This window comes from Podarcis liolepis, assembly GCF_965112155.1.
Source record: "Podarcis liolepis genome assembly, chromosome: 16".
In the NCBI taxonomy this organism is placed as follows: Eukaryota; Metazoa; Chordata; class Lepidosauria; order Squamata; family Lacertidae; genus Podarcis; species Podarcis liolepis.
The window spans coordinates 40,977,815-40,998,958 of record NC_139567.1 but is presented as its reverse complement, the minus strand read 5'-3'; the positions used below and the strand labels follow the sequence as shown (position 1 = coordinate 40,998,958).

The 21,144-nt window shown below is 48.1% G+C and overlaps 1 protein-coding gene and 1 long non-coding RNA gene across 3 annotated transcripts in view; one reads left to right on the top strand and one right to left on the bottom strand.

The window, feature by feature from the left end:
* Positions 1 to 21,144, bottom strand: part of LOC310695551 — a 197,695-nt gene that overhangs the window by 6,671 nt on the left and 169,880 nt on the right. The window lies entirely within an intron of this gene.
* Positions 11,021 to 21,144, top strand: part of YPEL2 (yippee like 2) — a 51,798-nt gene continuing 41,674 nt past the window's right edge. The window contains exon 1 of one of the 2 annotated variants that reach the window (XR_014520100.1): positions 11,021 to 11,162. The gene's annotated coding sequence lies outside the window, so the exon portion shown is untranslated. The remainder of the gene's footprint in view (positions 11,163 to 21,144) is intronic. The other variant, XM_083480173.1, reaches the window with a different exon arrangement.

Here is a 21,144-nt window from a genome sequence, read left to right as displayed (position 1 = left end):
CTGCCTCCAGAGACTGTGGTTTAATGCTTCAAACCAACAGGTTGCTCTGAACTGTGCTACACACACACACACACACACCCTTCTAACCCTTGAGTCATCTTGCCCTGGTGCCACTAGAAAGACACAGCTACCTCTTCTCCACTCTGCAGGTGAATGTTTTCCCTGGCTTTGCACATCCTGGGCCGTGTTTAGAATCATAGAATCATAGAATCATAGAGTTGGAAGAGACCACAAGGGCCATCGAGTCCAACCCCCTGCCAAGCAGGAAACACCATCAGAGCACTCCTGACATATGGTTGTCAAGCCTCTGCTTAAAGACCTCCAAAGTAGGAGACTCCACCACACTCCTGGGCAGCAAATTCCACTGTCGAACAGCTCTTACTGTCAGGAAGTTCTTCCTAATGTTTAGGTGGAATCTTCTTTCTTGTAGTTTGGATCCATTGCTCCGTGTCCGCTTCTCTGGAGCAGCAGAAAACAACCTTTCTCCCTCCTCTATGTGACATCCTTTTATATATTTGAACATGGCTATCATATCACCCCTTAACCTCCTCTTCTCCAGGCTAAACATGCCCAGCTCCCTTAGCCGTTCCTCATAAGGCATCGTTTCCAGGCCTTTGACCATTTTGGTTGCCCTCCTCTGGACACGTTCCAGTTTGTCAGTATCCTTCTTGAATTGTGGTGCCCAGAACTGGACACAGTACTCCAGGTGTGGTCTGACCAGAGCAGAATACAGTGGCACTATTACTTCCCTTGATCTAGATGCTATACTCCTATTGATGCAGCCCAGAATTGCATTGGCTTTTTTAGCTGCCGCGTCACACTGTTGGCTCATGTCAAGTTTGTGGTCAACCAAGACTCCTAGATCCTTTTCACATGTACTGCTCTCAAGCCAGGTGTCACCCATCTTATATTTGTGCCTCTCATTTTTTTTGCCCAAGTGCAATATTTTACATTTCTCCCTGTTAAAGTTCATCTTGTTTGTTTTGGCCCAGTTCTCTAATCTGTCAAGGTCATTTTGAAGTGTGATCCTGTCCTCTGGGGTGTTAGCCACCCCTCCCAGTTTGGTGTCATCTGCAAATTTGATCAGGGTGCCCTTGAGTCCATCATCCAAGTCGTTGATAAAGATGTTGAATAAGACCGGGCCCAAGACAGAACCCTGTGGCACCCCACTAGTCACTCTTCTCCAGGATGAAGAGGAACCATTGATGAGCACCCTTTGGGTTCGGTCAGTCAGCCAGTTACAAATCCACTGAGTGGTAGCATAGTCAAGACCGCATTTTACCAGCTTCTTTACAAGAATATCATGGGGCACCTTGTCAAATGCCTTACTGAAATCAAGGTAGGCTACATCCACTGCGTTCCCTTCATCTACCAGGCTTGTAATTCTGTCAAAAAACGAGATCAGGTTAGTCTGACATGACTTATTTTTCAGAAATCCATGCTGACTATTGGTGATCACAGCATTCCTTTCTAGGTGCTCACAGACTGTTTGCTTAATGATCTGCTCCAGAATCTTCCCTGCTATTGATGTCAGACTGACTGGGCGGTAATTATTTGGGTCCTCTCTTTTCCCCTTTTTGAAAATAGGGACAACATTTGCCCTCCTCCAGTCTGCCGGGACTTCGCCTGTTCTCCAGGAACTCTCAAAGATGACTGCCAGTGGTTCTGAGATCACATCTGCCAGTTCTTTTAATACTCTGGTGTTTATTTAAGCTGTGGTACCTCTCTCTGCCACCAGGGGTCACAGTAACCCAGTGTTTTCTCCATTACTCTCTAATGGTCTTGTGCATTAGAATTAATTCAGCAGAGAGTATTTCTCTCTCTCTCTGGCCTGTGAATGATGTAGGATCTGCAATGCAGCAGGCTGCTGTTGTTTGAAACCAAAGACGCTCCTCCAGCCTCTCCAGAAATCCTGCTACTTTTTGCCACATTTTTTAAAAATGGTTTAAGTGGGTGGGCTTTAACATATGCCTTGAGATTTCTGACAATTTTAAAAGGTAGAAGAGCAGGATGCAAAAGTTTTTTGTTGTTGTTGTTTTCAAAAGCCTCCAGGATACTTTTACAAGAAAAGTTGAAACAACATTATCTCAATTGTCCAGGGGTCTGTTCCGCGGGGCTATGGTCTTCTGAGATGTGTGTTTGGTCCTCTTCCTGGGGAAACATGCAGAAGGAAGGTTGATATAAAGAGATTACAGCAGAAGAAGATTCTCTGTAAGGCCTGCTTGGAATTAAATTTCACAAGGCAAAGAAAGCTTCCAGGTGCCACAAGACCAGAGGCAAGAGTGTGAGTGACCCAGCGAATGTGAATTTTCCTCTTCTTCAGCAGACTGGTTTCTGCATGCAAACACACACACACACACACACACACAGACAGACAGCTCACTTGCTCCCCTATCCAGGAAAGCACAAAATAGGACCAGAGTTCAAAGACGCATCTCAGCCAGGCAAACACTCAAAAGAAGGTGCAAAGCAGGTCAAGTGAGGGTGGGTGTTCTGGGGAGAGTTCTGAGGGCCAGACCCAGAGGGCAAAATTTGATACCCTGGGCCTGAAGACCCCTTCTCCCAATTAATAATAATAATAATAATAATAATAATAATAATAATAATAATAATAATTTATTTATACCCTGCCCATCTGGCTGGGCTTCCCCAGCCACTCTGGGCGGCTTCCAAAAAAATATTAAAATACTGCAATACATCAAACACTAAAAGCTTCCCTAAACAGGGCTGTCTTCAGATGTCTTCTAAAAGTCTGGTAGTTGTTGTTCTCTTTGACATCTGGTGGGAGGGCGTTCCACAGGGCAGGTGCCACCACTGAGAAGGCCCTCTGCCTGGTTCCCTGTAACTTGGCTTCTCGCAGTGAGGGAACCGCCAGAAGGCCCTCAGCGCTGGACCTCAGTGTCCGGGTAGAACGATGGGGGTGGAGACGCTCCTTCAGATATACTGGACCGAGGCCGTTTAGGGCTTTCAAGGTCAGCACCAACACTTTGAATTGTGCTCGGAAATGTACTGGGAGCCAAAGTTCTGGATTAGTTGTAGTTTCCGGGTCACCTTCAAAGGTAGCCCCACATAGAGCGCATTGCAGTAGTCCAAGCGGGAGATAACCAGAGCATGCACCACTCTTGCGAGGCAGTCCGCAGGCAGATAGGGTCTCAGCCTACGTACCAGATGGAGCTGGTAAACAGCTGCCCTGGACACAGATTTGACCTGTGCCTCCATGGACATCTGTGAGTCCAAAATGACAGAAATAAGAGATTTTGTTCTACACTTCTAGGTTTTAGAGGGTTGCATGCATGAAGCTATTCTTGTTTTCTCCCCTTCCCTGGATAAGAAGTCCTAAACTACATTCCAGGTATCAAGACAAAACATCTCCCCATATCTGTGATGCTTTGAGCCTTGTTGATGGAGGAATGCTGCAAGATGCAGTGAACTTCCTTGTGCAGAGTACAGACACACATGCAGCCTCAGCCGTAGTGGGGGGAATGTTTGTCCAGCCCAGGTGAGTGGCAGAGCCCATGCTGAAGTTCCCGGGCTCAACCCCCAGCATCTCCAGGTAAGGCTAGGAAAAACTCCCTGGAAAGCTGCTGCCAGCCAGTGATGGCAACATTTGAGTTAGGCAGATCAGTGGTCAGCTGCGGCAGGAGATGATTCCCAGTGAGGATGGCACTGGCACGGCTTGCAGGGTCGTTGTGTGCCTTGCAGAGATGATACATGCACAACTCTCTGTTCAAAAAGCCTTTGGTAAATCTCAACAGTTATCAGGATTAGCTGGGCTGGATACCCAAATGGGGGAGAAACCAGCAAGATTACTATATAGCTCAAGCTGACATTCTTGCGGGGTGGGGTTGAATTGTCCAAACAAGCCATCTGCCAGTTGTTTTCGAAACAGTGTTGGGTGGCTGCTTCCCCGTTGTTACAACACGGTGGTTTTTCTTGGGAATTCCTTCTCAGGCTAGCTGAAATATTGATGCACTAGATGTGTTCTTCCTTGCTTCGCTGGCACGTTCCGTTGTGCTTGCAAACTCTGAAGAGCCAACAGATTTGGGGAAAGCAAATGATCTTAGCACATCCTGGGAGCTGGGCCAGTGTTCTGAACTGCGGTGTTAGATCTCCGGTAGCTCAAGTGGCATTGGCAGTCCAGGCTGCTGAAACCCCTCCAGTCTACTGACAGTGATGTTTAAAAAGGTTACTTGCTGGTGGGCATATGGCGAGATCTCATGGAAGCGGCCCCTTCATTTTGAGAGGTTACCTAACGGCATGTGGCTACGATACGATAATCTTTATTGTCATTGTCCCATACAGAACAACGAAATTGAAAAAAATCTACATCAGACATTCAAAAACCAACAAGCCTGCTATCCCAGCCTGGTCAACCCCCTATAACTCTGATACCCCATAATTAAATACAATATACTCCCATAGAGATTACCTTACACTGCGTTTAAAACCAAAATCACATTTGGATAGAAACTGTTTCTCAGGCGGCTAGATCTAGTCTTTATAACCCTGTACCTTCTTCCAGGTACAGGTCCAGGGGGATGCAGGTGGCGCTGCGGGTTAAACCACAGAGCCTAGGACTTGCTGATCAGAAGGTCGGCGGTTCAAATCCCCATGATTGGGTGAGCTCTCGTTGCTCAGTCCCTGCTCCTGCCAACCTATCAGTTCGAAAGCACGTCAAAGTGCAAGTAGATAAATAGGTACTGCTCCGGCGGGAAGGTAAACGGCGTTTCCGTGCGCTGCTCTGGTTCACCAGAAGCGGCTTAGTCATGCTGGCCACATGACCTGGAAGCTGTACGCCAGCTCCCTCGGTCAATAAAGCGAGATGAGCACCGCAACCCCAGAGTCGGCAATGACAGGACCTAATGGTCAGGGGTCCCTTTACCTTTACCTTTAGTTCAGGCTGCAGACAGAACTCTTATGAAACTGGATTGTCATGATGATGATGATGATGATGATAGTATTTATACTCTGCCCACCTGGCTGTGTTTCCCCAGCTGACTCAAAGCATTTGCCCATCTAACTCACTACTGTTGACACTGAGCAGCAGTGCCTCTCCAGGGTCTAAATCTAAAGAGGACCCTGTGACCCTTCTGCTGCTGTTGGACTCTTCATCCCATCAGCCCTGGCTAGCTCAGCCAATGGTCAGGGATGATGGGAGCTGTAGTCCAACCGTGACTTTAAATCACCACCTTAACAGCCCCTGGCCCAGAAGTCACTCACCCTTTCACCCTTTCACCGCTGATAAGCAAGGGAAACAGGTTACTGGTTCCAAAACCTGATTGACTAGAAATAGTGTGTGTGTCTGTATTCTTAAGGATGGGGAAGAAGTTTGGTTCAGTCCACATTTTGATGCAACCAGCCCCTCACCTAAAGGGCACGTCCCAGAACAGGATTGGAACTGAAACACTGCTGTTCTTTTTCTGAAACGCACAGTTCTCCAAACTTCACAGTGCGGTTCTTCCACCAAAAACATGCATATTTGGGGGGAGGTGCTTAAAAGGGGGAGGGGGACAACAGTGAAAATGACATTTAAAATGCATTGCTCTAGGAATGTGCTGCATTAAAAAAATGTATATAGAAGGAGAAAGGGAGACTAAAGTGCTAATTTAAAAAAAATAAAAATCCCACAACTAAAAAACAGCAACACACAAATGGAGCAAACTAGGAATGCAGCAAACTGGGAACAGCAGATTAGAAAAGTCAGAAACTGAAATGGACAGATTTGTCCATCCCTCTGTCATTCATTCATTCATTCATTCATTCATTTAACCGCACTATACCCGCAGCTCTCACAACATAAAAATCACAGTATAAAAAACACGAAATAAATAATAACAACAAAAGCAACCTACATCACAGGGTTGTTGCAGGGGGTTAAATGAGGAGGGGAAGAAGAACCATGTTCACGTCACTCTCAGCTCCTTGGGAAAAAGGTGGGATATAAATGCAATGCAATCAATCAATCAAGCTTGTGTGTTTTATTTATTTCATAAAATTCATATACTGTCTGATTGCACAAAAACCCTGTATGCCATTTCTAAAAGGAATAAAACAATAGTTATCAATAAAAAGCAGCTATTTGAAAATTTAAAAAATAGTTAAGATCAACTATAAGATAAAGCAGTTTAAAACCTGGCGTCCCCCCCTCTCTGAAGGGAATCACATCTTCCATTGCATTCTGCTCCCTTTCAAAAGCCTCCCCTGCCTGCCTCCAGGCCCCCCCCCCCATGTTTCCAGAGCGTTCAACTGAGGAGGGCTGTATATAAAACAAGAGCCTGCAAGAACTTCTGCCAGGCGGTGTAGACCAGGGTTGGTGAACCATCGGCCCTCCAGATGTCACCGGACTCCAACTCCCATCATCCCTAACCACTAGCCATGGTGATCAGGACTGATGGGAGTCAGAGTCCAATAACATCTGGAAGGGGACGTGGGTGGCACTGTGGGTTAAACCACAGAGCCTGGGGCTTGCTAATCAGAAGGTCGGCGGTTTGAATCCCCACGACGGGGTGAGCTCCCGTTGTTTGGTCCTAGCTCCTGTCCACCTAGCAGTTTGAAAGCACGCCAGTGCAAGTAGATAAATAGGTACCACTCTGGCGGGAAGGTAAACAGCATTTCCGTGCGCTGCTCTGGTTCGCCAGAAGTAGCTTAGTCATGTTGGCCACACGACCCGGAAGCTGTACGCCGGCTCCCTCGGCTAATAAAGCGAGATGAGCATCGCAACCCCAGAGTTGGTCACGACTAGACCTAATGTTCAGGGGTCCCTTTACCCTTTACCTAACATCCGGAAGGTACTAGTGTGTGATGCGCTGTGTGTGATGTGCTCAATCATTTCTCTTCTGCTGTGTTTACTGCCTTGCCGTTATTGCATGCTAAACACCCATCAGTCTCAAGGTTTTGTTTTGTTTTTGTTTTGACAAAGATAAAGGGCTATAAATTTTTAAAACAGCATAAAAATTAAATGTTAAAAGTATCTGTCTAGCAGGGGTTGGAAACAGCAGACTTGAAACAGCAGGGGTTTGGTTAGCTTCCAACACAGTAAGAAAGAGAAAAGTCTTGCGGGCCCTGCAAACTCCAACAGATTCATTGCATTTCATTTTTTCCCATTATGTTTTCTTAATTTTCAACATACACAAACACAATTTCATATTTTCTCTTATCTTTGTCAACTTCCCACCCCGTTTTCCATAGAGTTGTTGTTTCTCCTCTTCTGCTTCACCTTATCTTCTATCAATTAAATCATAACCACAATTTTATAATCTAATCTAATTTGTTGCTCATAGCTCAAATCCTGCTCTTGAGTTCATCCTACTATAGTATTTCTTTAAATAGTCCAAAAAAGGCATCCATTCTTCCATAAAACCCTTGCCTCTTAGATCCTCTTAGTTTTGCTGTTAATTTTTCCAGTTCTGCATAGTCACATTATCTTACTTATCCATTCTTCAGTCCAACAGACTTATTTATGGCATTGCCTTTGTGGACTAGAGTCCTGTTTAGGTGTGAAGCCTTGCACTTGGTGGGTAGCTGTGATGCCTATAGGGTCTGGTAGGGCGGAAAGCAAGGAGCCCAACACCAGGTGGCGCTAGAACCCCTTATTGGCAGAGCCAGGACTTCCTTTTATTTGTCCTGAGTTTCCCAACACTCAGTCTTCTAGTGTTATGAGCGAAGGAGAAAAACTGCCCACTCTCTTCATGCCATGCATAATTTTATAAACTTCTCTCGTGACACCTGTTTTGTGTCTTGCTGTTGCTGGTGAGTTGCTGTTTTGGGTTCGGAGGTGATCCGCAAGGAATCGCAGGCCCTACACCCAAGGCCAGTGAGAGGGGAGTATAATTATTCAGATTCTGGATGCTAGTGTCATAGGCTGGGCTGGATGGTTCCTTTTGAGTTGCACAGCATGTAAGAAAAGCTTCCTGTATCAGGCCAAATTGAGCATCCTGATTTTACAGTAGCCAACCAGACGCTTGCGGGGAAACCTCAAGAGGGACTGCAGCCCAAGAGCACTCTCCCTACTGCCTGCCCTACATTTTGCAGCAACTGGTATTCAGAAGCATTATGGCTTCTGCCAACTGTGGAGGCAGGGCATAGTCACCATGGCTAGTACAGTCGTACCTTGGAAGCCAAATGCCTTGGGAGTCGAGCGTTTTGGCTCCCGAACGTTGCAAACCCAGAAGTGAGTGTTCCAGTTTGCGAATGTTCTTTGGAACCCGGATGTCCGGTGCAGCTTCCGATTGGCTGCAGGAGATTCCTGCAGCCAATCGGAAGCCACGCCTTGGTTTCCAAACATTTTGGAAGTAGGAATGGACTTCCAGAACGGATTCCATTTGACTTCCAAGGTACGACTGTAGCCGTTGATCATGGAACCTCCAAATGTTGTTGTGTTGGCATCCTTAGGAGACAGTGGAGGAGTGCACCTTGGGAGGCGAAGTCAAACTGTTGGAGAGTTACAGTGCCTGCTGTGGCTGTAGAAACAGATGCGGGAGAGACATGTTTTGTTGCAGTTGGGGCAGAGGAAGACGTCCGGTTGTGCTGATGCAGGCTTATTCCCTCTGCGCTTGTCTTGGCTGTCATTCCTCCTTTGGTTAAGCCAAGTGCAATTTTGACTCCCACACCTTTAACAAGTAAATTTAAATGATGCAATTCAAATTGTTCTAGGATTGGGGTTGGGCTAGGGGTCTCTTCCAATCCTGTGGTTTTTACAGCTGTGTAAGGTTTGAGTCTGCAGAAGAGGATAGTTTTACTTTATTATTTTATGGTCAAGCTAGTGTCTTACGTCAAACAGATAGTTTGGCACACAGATAGTCTGGGACATTCTCTTTTGTTTGAACCTTTGCATAACTAAAGAGTTGCTGGACACAAGTGATTTGTTGCCATAGGAGCTAATAGCTGGAGACCCTTCTGGAAGGTGAGCTGGAGAGGGCATGTTTTTCTTCCTCCCCTCTCCCCTGGAGGTGATGTTATTGCTGTGTGTGAAAGAGAACAGGGAGCCCAGAAATATAGGAAACTGCCTTCTCCTGAGTCAAACAACTGGTCCACAGAACTCAGTATTGTCTACACTGACTGGCAGCAGCTCTGCAGTGTTTCAGGCAGGGGGCTTTCCCAGTCCTACCTGGAGGTGCCAGGGACTGAAGTAGGCACTCTGCCCACCTGGGATTCCCAACAACTGGTCATAACCTGCATCAGCCCCAGTCAGCATGGCCAATGGTCAAGAATGATGGAGGCTGTAAGCCACAGCATATGGAAGGTTTGGGAAAGCTGTCCTAAGCAAAAGAATAAAAGGACACAAATCTGACCTCAGAAATGGCAGCATTCAGAAAGGAGTAGGAGCACATTTCAAGGTGTCAGGGCATTCCCCACTGATGTTAGAATTGCCAGACTTGAAGGATGGAATTTAAAAGGAAGGCTCACGAGTGAAGCTGCTACATTGCAAATACTGGAGACATCCAATGCAATTCATTTGGGACTTAATAGAGACAATGGTTTGCAGTTGTAAATTCACTCAGCACTACCAAGTCGGTTTGTTTCATAGCCTATCAACTGCTTCCCTAAAGAGTCTCTGTGCTTATCCTGCCTGCATTGTAGCTCTAATCTGAATGGTCACTACCTGCGTTTCTGGTATTTCTGTTTTCCTCTGACCCCAATGCATACATCTCTCCTTCTACTGCTATGAACATGTGAGTGTGTGTATACACCCCTGTAACTGAGAATCACCGCCATATACGGGGATGAAGTAGACTCTAGTTCAGCACAGCTTGGGCCGGAATAACAAATGTGTGCTCCTTCAACGTGCCACAAGACTCTTTGGGGTTTGTTGTTCTTGTTTTGCAGTAAACAACCAGCAAGCGGAATTCTCCTGATTCTTATCTCCTGGCCAAGCCTAAAATCCTAAACCCAATTAACTGGGGTGGTGGTGGTTGGAAATAAGCACCATTTAATCTAATGCAATTTACTTCTGAGTAATAGACATCACCTTGCCAACAAAGGTCCCTATAGTTAAAGCTATGGTCTTCCCAGTAGTGATGTATGGAAGTGAGAGCTGGACCATAAAGAAGGCTGATTGCCAAAGAATGGATGCTTTTGAATTCTGATGCTGGAGGAGACTCTTGAGAGTCCCATGGACTGCAAGAAGAGCAAACCTCTCCATTCTGAAGGAAATCAGCCCTGAGTGCTCACTGGAAGCGCAGATCCTGAAGCTGAGGCTCCAATACTTTGGCCACCTCATGAGAAGAGAAGACTCACTGGAAAAGACCCTGATGTTGGGAAAGATGGAGGGCACAAGGAGAAGGGGATGACAGAGGACGAGATGGTGGGACAGTGTTCTCGAAGCTACCAGCATGAGTTTGACCAAACTGCGGGAGGCAGTGGAAGACAGGAGTGCCTGGCGTGCTCTGGTCCAGGGGGTCACGAAGAGTCGGACACGACTAACGACTCAACAACAACAAATCCAATGCAATTTACTTCTGAGTAATAGCCATAGGGGTCCATGGGGTCACGAAGAGTCGGACACGACTAAACAACAATAGCCATAGGACTGCAGATCGGCAACTTGGGACACCCGCGCCTCGCACGATTCCAAGCCGTTACCTGGGAGCAAGCCCCATAGAGGTGAACGGGGCTTGCTCCCGAGGAAGCCCATTCCCCGCTCCTCCGCCTTGGCTCGGGATGCTGCACCCCGCGGTCCCTTTAAGGCGCGCTGCGTTCGGTTTGTTATCTTCCCTCCCACCTCCCATGCTGGCGGGGCCTCCGCGCTTGTCATTGGCTGCCTGGCCGCCCAGCTGTTGTCTGCGCCTCTCAGCTCCCTCTTCCTCCGAGCTGGGGGGGGGACAGCCCCGGGAACCCTACCCGCCGCCGCTTCCCATTGGCCCCTCGGAAAAAAGGGGGCTGCGGCCGCCGGCAGCCAACCGGCTGGGTGTTGCTAGGTGCCAGGGCGCGCCTATTGGCTGGCTGGGGTGGCCATCAGAGGAGCAGGGGGCGGGCCCTCTCCTGCCCTTTATAAAGGGGAGGGGGGTTCGCCAGCGGGGGTTGGAAATCAGGGGCGCCTTCGGGGAAAGGGGAGGGAGCTGCAGAGCTGGAGGAGGCTGGATCTCTCCAGGGGGGCCCTGCTCCTTCTGCGCGCCGCTTGCGTTGCGGGAGGCTGGAGAGGCTCCAGCGCCGGGCAGGTGCGGGTGAGTGCAGAATTGGTCCCGATCGATCTGTGTGCTGCTGCTTTTTTTATAAAATCAAAATGTGTTTTTTTAGAAATATGTTGCGGGGATCCAACCTCCAGAAAGCGGGGTGATCTGGGAGTGGAGGCGCGCCAAGCACTTGGAAATCCAGGGATCCCGGAGTTCTTCGTTACGCACGGTGCGGGGCGCAGAAGGAAAACAACCGCCGCCGTGCGTAATGAAGAACAACTCCGGGATCCCGGGATTATTTTGGGAAAGCGGGTGGGGAGGGCGATCCTTCTGGCCAGATCCGACTCTTTCCCGCCGCCGCCGTCCTCCCCCCCCCCCACTCCGCCACTCAGTCCAGGAGGGAGATCGGGGGCTGGATCGGCGCCCAGAGGCCAAATCGCTTGGGAAGCCTGGGATGGCGCGCGCCGAGCGAACCGCAGGAGACGTGACGGCCCTGTCTGGAGCTGTGTTCCAGCCTCGCCAAGGGTCACTACTTAATTCCCGGCGTTATTACGCTTTTAATCTCCTGCCGCTCTCCTCCTCCTCCTCTCTCTCTTTCTCTTTCTCTGTCCCGGATCTCCCCCCCCCCCCAAAAAAGAGCATCTCTAGGGTTCCCTGGATTCCTGGCCATTTCTGATTGTTTTCATTTATTTCCTCTCCTGCCCACTTTTTGAATTGGGAAGCTGGGTTGGGGGGGGGGAATAACCTCCATTCTGTGGGCACAATGCAATGGCAGGCAAGTCTACTCGGAAGTAAGACCCCCTGGACGCCGGTGGGGCTTGCAATCCCTTGGGTTGTGCCCCGCGTCAGGCGTACTAGGATGGACCCATTGAAATAAAACGAGCGTGGCTATTACAGACCCATTAATTTAAATGGGTCTACTCTCGAGTAGAACTTCGCTGGATGCCATTCCTAGTAACTGCGTGTTGCAGCCAGTACTGGATCTGCTCAGAGTAGGTCCACTGACTACAATGGTCCGCGGCTGAACCTCTTCCGCTTGAGGCGCGTGTGTTTGAGACCCAACTTATTTACGTGATAATAAGTTGCTGCAAACTGATTTTAGCGTTGTGCTTCGATTGTTGTAAAGACCTTTAGGGTGAAGGGTATAAACGTCCCCATTAATTTAAATAGGTCTACTGTGAGTAAAAGGTAGTTGACTGCAACCCTGTGTTTAGAGGTACAGCATTTTTACTGAAGGAAGCCTAGATCTAGCAGCCCCCCTTCATTTCTTTCCAGGTTTTGAAATGGTTTATTTGCTGCTGTTTAAGCTTTTCCACAGGTCAGCGTGGAATCAATGCGGAGCCTGGGCAGAGAGGGCTGCCTTTCTCTGTTTTGATTCCGGTTTGCGTCAATCCCCGGGGCTTGATTTATCAATGGTACAGTACTGGGCAATTGGGTGCCCCTTTTCACAGTATACCAGAGTCCTGAGGACCCTGAGTGAAGCTGCTTTTGAGAAAGTCTCTCTCTCTGTAGCTTGTGGGGTGAGCTGTTCACAATTATGTCTGGGTGCCTATTTCCCCATTTATAGTTTCCACAATTACAAAACTGTCTAGGGAATGCGTTTAGGGCGGAATAATCCATTGCAGCGTTAAGCCGCAACAGTGTTTTAAATACGTTTCAATCTCTGCAACATCTTGCAACATTTCAGCCCTTGCTTCCTTTCTCCTTTTGCCACAGACCCATCAAGTATCAGGTTGCTCTTATGCCCATTTTACACATGTGGAAGACTGAGCAGGGGAGCCAGGGTGTGGCGTGGCCAGTTTGGCCAGAACTCCTGGCTGTTTCCCAGATCCAAAACCCTGGAACAGATCTCTGTGTTTGGATCAAAGTTTCTTGTCGGTGGATTGGCACCTGGTTTGTGTGTGTGTGGTTTCCGGAAGGACAGAGGTGCCTTTTGCAAGACGTGTGTCCTAATGTGTGGGGGCGGGAACTGACTGAAGACTTATTGGCAGGGCACTCTGCACAGACACAAAGGTACTATATTTCAGAGAAAGCCTCTGCTTTTTCAAGCTTGACCAGCATTGTAACCCTAGCATGGATTAAGTCCTAAAAGCGAGACTGTGACTGTATTGCAAATAGCCCACTCACCTGTGGCGAGTGACCCATTAGCTCTAGGTAACCAAGCTAGGAACATGGTTTGGGGCAGGAGTCCGTACTTTCCCCCCTGCACCCCAGGGACTGATGTACTGCAAATGAATAACTTTGACCTGTGGGGGCAAAACAGGCCACTAAATGGATTTTGTGGAACAGAAACATTGCTTGTGAATTTTGCAAGGCTGGGATGGAAGTAGTAGTAAGTTGTATCCACCCCCACTTTGCATCTTCTCTCTCTCTCTCTCTCTCTCTCTCTCTCTCTCTCTCTGGATCTACTTGGATCTCATGGGACTTAATAGCTCAGGATGAGATTTTCCTCCGTGTAAGGCCAAGAAAAGGAATCAAGCCTTCAAGACTTTCTGCAATTCAGGAAAGTCTACCCAGGGATTTAGATGGAAACTATAGGGTGGGGTATTTGACACCCTTCTTCACAGTGTAGTTCATGGGTAGGCAAACAAAGGCCTGGGGCCGGATCTGGCCCAATCGCCTTCTAAATCCGGCCTATGGACAGTCCGGGAATCAGCATGTTTTTACATGTGTCCTTTTATTTAAAATGCATCTCTGGGTTATTTGTTGTGCCTGCCTGGTGTTTTTACACGAGTAGAATATGTGCTTTTATGTAAAATGCATCTCTGGGTTTTTTGTGGGGCATAGGAATTCGTTCATTCCCCCCCCCCCAAAAAAAAAAGTAGTCCGGCCCCCACAAGGTCTGAGGAACAATGGACCGGCCCCCTGCTGAAAAAGTTTGCTGACCCCTGTTGTTCACACCCTGCAGAAGTTAAGCTGCTAACTTCTGTCCTTCTCTCTTCCTCCTCTCCCCATCCGCACCCCCACGTGATTCTGTTTCTATTTATTTACCAACGTTGCTGCTGCTGTTGCTCTCTGGTCTGGTGCTGCAAAGGGCTTAAGGGTGCTACGCAAAAGAGGGAGGTGCTATTTTTTAAGTACAAAATTTCGTCTGCTGTGCAAGGAAAGGGGGATGTTCCCATGTTTTAACAGAATGGTGCCTTTCCTCTTGTGCATCTTGTCCTTAAAACAAGAGGGGGAAACACACACCCCCAATTTCACCCTGCAGAGGAGATAAGGATATAGGAAGCTGCCTTAGATATCAGATCAGCCCTTTGCTCCATCTAGATCAGATGCTCATCCACTGAGCCCCAGCTATTTCCCTAAAAATTAAAAATAAAAACCAAGATCCTAGCCCTCATGGCTTTGAATTCAGAACCGATTCTAATAGGAACATAGGAAGTTGCTTTGTACTGAGTCAGGTCTCTGATCCATCTCAGTATTGTCCACAGTGGGTGGCAAGGAGTCTCTCCCACCCAGGCTTGCCTGGCGAAGCAAAGGAATGAACCTGGGACCTTCTGCATGCAGGGCAGATGTTCTTCCACAGAGTTATGGCCCCTTCCATGCCTTGACCACAGTCTTCCAGTCCAAGGGGCAGGAGGAGAGGACCCCATTTTTATCAGAGCTGGGTATGAAGAGATCCTGCTCTTATAAAGACAAATGCTGTTCTTTCGGATTCAAATGTATGCCAAAAGTAGGGGGCAAAGGTGAGATGGGGGAAAATCAGAACCCTATGCCAAAAGAAGCTGGGTTTTTCAATGTCTGTACACCATACAACTTTTTCTTTTCATCATTCATTTTGCAGTGTTTGTTTTTTTTGCATGCTTTTCCTTCTGTCCATCATGGGGGGGGGAGGCAGTGGGCCCCCCCTCCCCATAGAAACTCTACTCTGCCATCGCTAGCTCCTGAGACTCCACCTACCAATCTGCTTCCAAGCATCCCTTTCCATGAGGACAATAAACTCACTTAAAAGTTCACAATTTTTAATCTTTTTTTAAAAATGTTATTCCCATAAAAGTTCGCTTCTCTTTGCCCTGTACTGCAAATAAATCCCCTTTGGCACAGAATCACAACAGTCATGTGCCCCCGCCCTCATTTCAGACTCTGCTTCCAGCAGGGCAGATGAAATTAAGAGCCTGGTGAAGCCCTAGGGATTTTATTTTATTTTTTAAAACATGCAGATGCAGTCGCTGGCTTTATCTCTCCCGTGGGGGCCGGGGGAGACAGCAAATGTTCTGTCTCTGAGTGCATGTCTTGAAGGCAGTGGTTTCTGAGATACGGACAGAAGGGGGAAATCCTCAGGCGGTGAAATAAAACAGCCAACAAACTCTTCTGATTTGCCCTCGGAAACAGGCCTTGCTGCAGCGACAAAGAGGATGGTTGCTTGATCACGCACTTTCATACATACAGTGCAACCACAGAAGGGAGTTTGGTTAGTGGAAACTCTGCTAGGATAAAAATAGCACCCTGATGGGGGTGGATTTGACTAGAGGGACTTGGGTTCAAATTGTGTTGGGCAAGTTGCTGCATCTCAGCCTAGCCTACCTTGAAGGGTGGTTGTGAGTTTTGAACAAGCCTAAGTGTGCTACCAGGGACGCGGGTGGCGCTGTGGGTTAAACCACAGAGCCTAGGCCTTGCTGATCAGAAGGTCGGCAGTTCGAATCCCCGCGACGGGGTGAGCTCCCGTTGCTCAGTCCCTGCTCCTGCCAACCTACCAGTTTGAAAGCACATAAAAGTGCAAGTAGATAAATAGGTACCGCTCTGGCGGGAAGGTAAATGGCGTTTCCGTGCGCTGCTCTGGTTCGCCAGAAGCGGCTTAGTCATGCTGGCCACATGACCCGGAAGCTGTACGCCGGCTCCCTCGGCCAATAAAGCGTGATGAGCGCTGCTCCCCTAGACTCGGTCACAACTGGACCTAATGGTCAGGGGTCCCTTTACCTTTTAAAGTGTGCTACCATAGCTTCTGTTTAAAGCAGCCTTTCTCTTTTTCTTTTCTTTTTTAAATGATATTTATTAAAGTTTCAGAAAAGGTTACAAAAATAAGAAAAAGAAAAAGAGAAAATACAGAAAAATAAAAAACAATTAAAAACAAATCAATCTTTCCATGTCTTGTCTTTCATTTACTTGTTTCCCTGACCTCCTCACACCTCCCTTTTTTGTATTCCAGTTCAGTTCGTTAATTCAGCAAATCCTTTCCCTCTTTGTTTTTATCTTAATCCTTTATCTTAATATATTATAACTTTAGATTCTCACCTGTTAACAATCCATTTTTAATCCTTTGTAACATTGCTGCTAAAACCATTTAACTTCATTCCGACATCATTCTAACATTCATTAATTTTGCAGTATTTCTGTAAATAGTCTTTAAATTTTTTCCAATCTTCTTCCACCGACTCTTCTCCCTGGTCTCGGATTCTGCCAGTCATTTCCGCCAGTTCCATATAGTCCATCACCTTCATCTGCCATTCTTCCAGGGTGGGTAGATCTTGTGTCTTCCAATACTTTGTAATAAGTATTCTTGCTGCTGTTGTAGCATACATAAAGTTCTAAAGCAGCCTTTCTCAACCTGTGGGTCCCAGATGTTGTTGAACTACAACTCCCATCACCCCTAGCTAGCAAGGCCAGAGCTCAGGGATGATAGGAGTTGTAGTCCAACAACATCTGGGGACCCACAGGTTGAGAACCGCTGGTTTAAAGCTATTTTTTTAAACGTAACAGCTTGCTCTGTTTAAGAAAAGATCTCCTTTTCTTTTTTAGAATCTCAATGTGGTAATCAAACTGCACATCAAGGATCTTGGGCTCTTGGGGTTTGGAGCTCAAATACTAGGTTACTATTATAGAACGTTTTACATCAAGTTTGGGCTTACAGAAGCAGCAGAATGAAGTGGTGGCATCTGGAAGAGGAGTAGCTAATGAGACGCCCGGCAGAACCTTGTTGGACTACAACTCTCATCAGTCCCAGCTGGCTCAGCCAATGGTCAGGGATGATGGGAGTTGTAGTCCAGCAATTTCTTGAGGTCACTGCATTGGCTGCCCCTCATATGGACTGTACCACTTCAGACTTGGTGGGGGATTTGGTTTTTACATAGGGAGTGGGGAACCTTCTAGAGTGGTACCTCGGATTAAGTACTTAATCCGTTCCGGAGGTCCGTTCTTAACCTGAAACTGTTCTTAACCTGAAGCACCACTTTAGCTAATGGTGCCTCCTGCTGCCGCCGCTCCGCCGGAGCATGATTTCTGTTATCATCCTAAAGCAAAGTTCTTAACCTGAAGCACTATTTCTGGGTTAGCAGAGTCTGTAACCTGAAGCGTATGTAACCTGAGGTACCACTGTATCTTGTGAACCTGAGATCTTGTGATGAAGGGTGGAACAGTATATAATTTGTTGTTGTTGTAGTTCTTCTAGTTGATGGGCAGGGCTGAATTTGGAAGTGGATAAGGCCACACACAGACACACACTGTACCTTTGAAGCACATTCAAAGCACATTTCTCCCTCCCCTCAAAGAATTCTGGGCAATGTAGTTTGTCAAGGGGTACCCAGAATTATTTGAGGGGAAAGAAAGTGCTTTACAGGTATCATGGACCTAGACAAACAGAGTCAGCCATGCATGCTAGGGGTCCTCCGCATTGTGCATTTAATGCATGTGGCTTCCCTCCCCCCCCCCCAGTAATCCTGGGAACTGCAGGTGCTGGGAATTATAGACCCATAATGGGGGATCTAAATTTCCCAGGATCCTCTGGGGGAAGCAGTGTCCTTCAAATAGATGTGTCCAGAGATACATGCAGGTGTCACAATACATAGAGGGTAGAGTTACCTCTTTCTAACTGCAACACCCCCACCCCACCCCACCCCCTAGAACAGCCCCCTGCCTCCTGAAGTTAGGCTTGAGAACAAACTCCTGTTTGTTTCACCGGAAGGTTTTTCCCAAGACTGATTAGAGTCTGGGGGTGAAGAGGGGGGAGTCTATGAGCCACATCTGGCCTGTGGGCTGGCACCTACTGGCCTCTGATTTAAATGATCCCGTGTGCAAACCCCCCCAAAAACCCCCAAAATTATCATTGCAAGAAGTGAGGTGAGGGAACATCTCCTTAATGTTCAAGACCTGCCATTTCAAGATCCTGCCACCTCCTTGCTAATCTTCGGTAGTAGTAATAATAATAATAATTTATTATTTATATCCCGTCCATCTGGCTGGGTTTCCCCAGCCACGCTGGGCAGTTTCCAGCAGAACACTAAAATACAATAAACTATTAAACATTAAAAGCTTCCCTAAACAGGGCTGCCTTCAGATGTCTTCTAAAAGTTTGGTAGTTATTTTTCGCTTTAACATCTGGTGGGAGGGCGTTCCACAGGGCGGGTGCCACTACCGAGAAGGCCCTCTGCCTGGTTCCCTGTAACTTGGCTTCTCGTAGCGAGGGAACTGCCAGGAGGCCCTCGGAGCTGGACCTCAGTGTCCGGGCAGAACGATGGAGGTGGAGACGCTCCTTCAGGGCCGAGGACATTTAGGGCTTTAAAGGTCAGTACCAACACTTTGAATTGTGCTCGGAAACGTACTGGTAGGCCCGTGGTCACTGTTCTGAAGATTGTGGGGTGAGTGGTCTGGGCTTGTGGGAAAGACGTGCCTTGCCTCAGTCCCCCTAGTGCATTGGGGGCCTGACATGTGCTCTTCAGGGGGGCAGTGAGCTTTCTGGCTTGCAATCTGGACTTGCAGGCAGGGGTGACATTTTTTTCCATACCCTGCATGTGATCTCTCTGGTAGCCTTGAGCTGTCCTTCATTGGAAGCACATTGCAGGGCAAGGTAGATTTAAAATCCTGACCTGACGCCGCCATTCTTACTTTCTTAAAAGAACAAAAGCCACGCTTGGAGAATCTCCCAGGCCTCTCTGTCTGGTTTTTGACACCCTCGCCAGCCCCACAGCCCTCACTACCATTTGCTTCACGGTCCTTGCGAGTGTCTCTGGCAGTCTGGAGTCTGTCCCTGACGTGTAATATTTAGTTATGCTCCACCTTTTGTTTGATGGGACTCAAGGCAGCTCTATGCTTATTGCATTTATATCTCACCTTTCCTACAGTTAGCTCAAGGTGGCTTACATGGGTCTCCCCCCCTCCACCAGATTTGGTCCTCACAACAACCCTTTGAGGTAGATTTGGACTAGCTCAATGTCTCCTTCATATCTGAAGCTGGAATTTGAACCCTGGTTCTCCTAGGTCCTAGTCTGACACACTTATTACGCACCAGATGTTGTCTTTCTTGCCTGAATGGCAATGTAGAATGTGGCCCCCAGAATATTAGATTGTGGCCCTCTGGCTGAAAAAGTTGGCCCACCCCTGGCTGAAAGTATCTTTCCTGTTCCTTATCCAGGTGTCATGTGTGCGAATCACTGTGCTCCTGAGTCTCTGTCAAGGTGGAGGCGGGTGTGTGTGTGTGTGTGTGTGGAATGAACTTGTCTAACCACCCTAGGGCAGCACTGGAGACGGCTGGCTAGGGGCTGGGTTCCTCTTGCGTTGAGGCTGAGGCAGCAGTCTTCCTACCTGCAGATTTTGCGTCTCTCTTGGCTCCAGATTACTTTGCTCGCCGTCCCTGGCAACCCATTTAATTAATTAGCTCATCAGGCTGATGAGGATCCTGGCCCCAGGGTGGGTGGCGTCAGCAGCAGAAAAGGGGTGGCAGCTGGTGGGAGGTTGACCCTGCAATCTTGGTATGTTTTGCACCCAAGACCCGGCAGCAGGATGTCTTGCTTTGAGCCAGCATACTGGCTAAACCACAGAGCCTAGGGCTTGCCGATCAGAAGGTCAGTGGTTCGAATCCCCACAACGGGGTGAGCTCCCGTTGCTCGGTCTCTGCTCCTGCCAACCTAGCAGTTCGAAAGCACATCAAGTGCAAGTAGATAAATAGGTACCGCTCCAGCAGGAAGGTAAACGGCGTTTCTGTGCGCTGCTCTGTTTTGCCAGAAGTGGCTTAGTCATGCTGGCCACATGACCCGGAAAAACTGTCTGCGGAAGCGGACAAACGCTGGTTCCCTTGGCCTTGTAGAAGAGTAACGAGAGCACATGCAAAGTGTTTTGTCACTTCATCCTAGCCCCATATATTTGGGGCTGGGGTTGACTGTGGGGTTTTGAGTCTCACTTGACATCCCCCCACACCAGAAGTTTTCCATTTTAGAAAGTTAACGTCTGGTGGGATCTTTTTCCGCGATATGATCTTATTTCTCTTAACTCTTTCTATAAAAAGCTCAGAAAAGTTTGCTTTGGGGTTGGTCAGCGTCTCCCCGCCCCCCATCACTGGAGGGTCTCCATTTCCTGGTGGGAGGTGAACTTTTTGGTAAAGGTAAAGGGACCCCTGACTCTTGACTTTGGGGTTGCGGCGCTCATCTCGCTTTATTGGCCGAGGGAGCCGGCGTCATGTGGGTCATGTGGCCAGCATGACTAAGCCGCTTCTGGCGAACCAGAGCAGTGCACGGAAACGCCGTTTACCTTCCCGCCAGAGTGGTACCTATTTATCTACTTGCACTTTGACGTGCTTTCAAATTGCTAGATTGGCAGGAGCTGGAACTGAGCAAAGGGAGCTCACCCCGTCGCAGGGATTTGAACCGCCGACCTTATGATTGGCAAGTCCTAGGCTCTGTGGACAGCGCCACCCGCGTCCCTGATCAGTATAATTTGACTTAATTCGACTTTTATGGTGGTGATTTCACTCTCCATTAAATTGCTTTCAAAGTATAATCTGCTCGGGACAAACGTTTCCCCCTGCCCCACGTGGTGTTAGTGTTACGGTTCTTCCCCAAACCACCACAACCACCCTTCCTCCTGGCATATCTAGGATCAGGGAGTTCCACAGGTCAAGGGCATCTATGCCAGCTGCGACTCAATGAATGATATACGACAGTGATTCTGCAGTGAGCGCAGAGATAAAAACTTGGTTGTGCTGCAGCCACGGGGGTGGGGTGGCTGGGAGAGGGAGGGAACCCCCAGGCCCTGATCACTTGTGATCACTTGATTTTAATCGGGATCTCTGCTGCAGAGGCTTAGTGAGCTATATGGGCTAATGAGG